The sequence below is a fragment of the Salmo salar genome, chromosome 27 (assembly GCF_965601325.2).
Source record: "Salmo salar chromosome 27, fSalSal1, whole genome shotgun sequence".
Taxonomy (NCBI): domain Eukaryota; kingdom Metazoa; phylum Chordata; class Actinopteri; order Salmoniformes; family Salmonidae; genus Salmo; species Salmo salar.
The window spans coordinates 47,933,340-47,937,315 of NC_138317.1; the positions used below are offsets into that span (position 1 = coordinate 47,933,340).

General features: G+C 39.3%; 1 non-coding gene across 1 annotated transcript; it reads left to right on the plus strand.

Moving 5' to 3' along the window:
• The first annotated feature begins 3,598 nt into the window (after positions 1 to 3,598).
• On the plus strand, positions 3,599 to 3,674 carry trnae-uuc (transfer RNA glutamic acid (anticodon UUC)). Its single transcript has one exon. It is a non-coding gene; the product is annotated as a tRNA-Glu (tRNA).
• The last annotated feature ends 302 nt before the right edge of the window (positions 3,675 to 3,976 follow it).

Genomic DNA, 3,976 nt, shown 5'->3' on the forward strand with positions numbered 1-3,976 from the left:
AGGGAGCCTTTCATCAGGGCCTTTAATACTAACTGGTATCGAACAGGGAGCCTTTCATCAGGGCCTTTAATACTAACTGGTATCGAACAGGGAGCCTTTCATCAGGGCCTTTAATACTAACTGGTATCGAACAGGGAGCCTTTCATCAGGGCCTTTAATACTAACTGGTATCGAACAGGGAGCCTTTCATCAGGGCCTTTAATACTAACTGGTATCGAACAGGGAGCCTTTCATCAGGGCCTTTAATACTAACTGGTATCGAACAGGGAGCCTTTCATCAGGGCCTTTAATACTAACTGGTATCGAACAGGGAGCCTTTCATCAGGGCCTTTAATACTAACTGGTATCGAACAGGGAGCCTTTCATCAGGGCCTTTAATACTAACTGGTATCGAACAGGGAGCCTTTCATCAGGGCCTTTAATACTAACTGGTATCGAACAGGGAGCCTTTCATCAGGGCCTTTAATACTAACTGGTATCGAACAGGGAGCCTTTCATCAGGGCCTTTAATACTAACTGGTATCGAACAGGGAGCCTTTCATCAGGGCCTTTAATACTAACTGGTATCGAACAGGGAGCCTTTCATCAGGGCCTTTAATACTAGCTGGTATCAAACAGGGAGCCTTTCATCAGGGCCTTTAATACTAACTGGTATCGAACAGGGAGCCTTTCATCAGGGCCTTTAATACTAACTGGTATCGAACAGGGAGCCTTTCATCAGGGCCTTTAATACTAACTGGTATCGAACAGGGAGCCTTTCATCAGGGCCTTTAATACTAGCTGGTATCGAACAGGGAGCCTTTCATCAGGGCCTTTAATACCAGCTGGTATCGAACAGGGAGCCTTTCATCAGGGCCTTTAATACTAGCTGGTATCGAACAGGGAGCCTTTCATCAGGGCCTTTAATACTAACTGGTATCAAACAGGGAGCCTTTCATCAGGGCCTTTAATACCAGCTGGTATCAAACAGGGAGCCTTTCATCGGGGCCTTTAATACCAGCTGGTATCGAACAGGGAGCCTTTCATCAGGGTGTTAAATACACCTGGTTTATCATCAAGCCTCCTGTAATTGCACGTTACTGTCACGGTTGTCGTAGGGTAAAGTGGACCAAGACGCAGCGGGGAAATGTGCACTCATCTTCTTTTTATTTAAACGGACAAAGAAGGTAAACCAAAATAAATACGTACACAACAAAAACACAACGACTAATAACAGGCCGGTAAGGCAACAAAGCTATACCCAGCACAATCTCCCACAAATACTAAAACAAACACATACCTAATTTATAGAACCCGAGGCAACGAGAAAACACCTGCCTCCAATTGCGGGTTCAACCCCCAATTAACTAAACATAGAAATACAAATAACTAGACTGAACATAGAAATACATAAACATAGAACAGTGCCCAAAACCCGGAATACTAAATAAAACACCCTACAACTAACAGAACCAGCCCGAACCACATAAAACAAATACCCCCCTGCCACGTCCTGACCAAACTACAATAACAAATAACCCTTATTACTGGTCAGGACGTGACAGTTACGATGCTTTACATGCTGCACATATTTTCTGATTTTGATTGCCTCCATCGCATAATTCATTAAAAGTTAGATTTAAAGAGAAAGGTTTGACACAGCACTTTTTTTTTGTTTTTTGCGTGCGCTCATGTAGGCTTTCCACTTTCCTCCGGTATTTACTTAGCCAAGATGATAACACATAATCACTCCGGACAGACACAAGCAAAAACTCATGACATAAATGTTGCAGCAGCCTAGGTTACACCAAAACACTGGAGATATGACCTGCTGTATGGGATGAAGACGAGATAACACATAATCACTCCGGACACACAATAGTTGATAATAATTGATGATAATAATTGGTAATGTTATGTATTTATAGTCCATCTGGTCAGGGTAACTAATTGGTAACGTTATGTATTTATAGTCCATCTGGTCAGGGTAACTAATTGGTAATGTTATATATAGTCCATCTGGTCAGGGTAACTAATTGGTAATGTTATATATAGTCCATCTGGTCAGGGTAACTAATTGGTAATGTTATATATAGTCCATCTGGTCAGGGTAACTAATTGGTAATGTTATATATAGTCCATCTGGTCAGGGTAACTAATTGGTAATGTTATATATAGTCCATCTGGTCAGGGTAACTAATTGGTAATGTTATATATAGACCATCTGGTCAGGGTAACTAATTGGTAATGTTATATATAGTCCATCTGGTCAGTGTAACTAATTGGTAATGTTATATATAGTCCATCTGGTCAGGGTAACTAATTGGTAATGTTATATATAGTCCATCTGGTCAGTGTAACTAATTGGTTATGTTATATATAGTCCATCTGGTCAGGGTAACTAATTGGTAATGTTATATATAGTCCATCTGGTCAGGGTAACTAATTGGTAATGTTATATATAGTCCATCTGGTCAGGGTAACTAATTGGTAATGTTATATATAGTCCATCTGGTCAGGGTAACTAATTGGTAATGTTATATATAGTCCATCTGGTCAGGGTAACTAATTGGTAATGTTATATATAGTCCATCTGGTCAGGGTAACTAATTGGTAACGTTATGTATTTATAGTCCATCTGGTCAGGGTAACTAATTGGTAATGTTATATATAGTCCATCTGGTCAGGGTAACTAATTGGTAATGTTATATATAGTCCATCTGGTCAGGGTAACTAATTGGTAATGTTATATATAGTCCATCTGGTCAGGGTAACTAATTGGTAACATGTGTATATATAGTCCATCTGGTCAGGGTAACTAATTGGTAATGTTATATATAGTCCATCTGGTCAGGGTAACTAATTGGTAATGTTATATATAGTCCATCTGGTCAGGGTAACTAATTGGTAACGTTATGTATTTATAGTCCATCTGGTCAGGGTAACTAATTGGTAATGTTATATATAGTCCATCTGGTCAGGGTAACTAATTGGTAATGTTATATATAGTCCATCTGGTCAGGGTAACTAATTGGTAATGTTATATATAGTCCATCTGGTCAGGGTAACTAATTGGTAATGTTATATATAGTCCATCTGGTCAGGGTAACTAATTGGTAACATTATGTATTTATAGTCCATCTGGTCAGGGTAACTAATTGGTAATGTTATATATAGTCCATCTGGTCAGGGAAACTAATTGGTAATGTTATATATAGTCCATCTGGTCAGGGTAACTAATTGGTAATGTTATATATAGTCCATCTGGTCAGGGTAACTAATTGGTAATGTTATATATAGTCCATCTGGTCAGGGTAACTAATTGGTAATGTTATATATAGTCCATCTGGTCAGGGTAACTAATTGGTAATGTTATATATAGTCCATCTGGTCAGGGTAACTAATTGGTAACGTTATATATAGTCCATCTGGTCAGTGTAACTAATTGGTAATGTTATATATAGTCCATCTGGTCAGGGTAACTAATTGGTAACATTATGTATTTATAGTCCGTTTGTGTGTCAGGAGAAATGTGAATGTGATCAAAGTTAGATTATAGTCAACATTGGGCTGGCTAAACGTTTTGAATCCCAAAATTATTACCTGGAATAAATCAGTAGGTCCCATGTGGCTCAGTTGGTAGAGCATGGTATTTTCAACGCCAGGGTTGTGGGTTTGATTCCCACGGGGGACCAGTATGGGAAAAAAAATGTATGAAATGTACGCGTTCACTACTGTAAGTCGCTCTGGATAAGAGCGTCTGTGATAGCAGATGTGAGGCATTTTTTTGTTTTGTTATATAAGGCCTACAGTTGCATAGACCTGCATGATGCAAACAAGCTCAGCCCTGTGAGTTCTATTGTCTATCAGTGTTTGTCTCTGTGAAGAGGAAACCCTCCTCCTAATCTAGTCTAAATATAAGGTAGCTGCAGTTTGACACGGTTTTCATCCCACCCAGGGCCAGGAGTTTAAAAAATAAACTTGATTAGGAAAATCT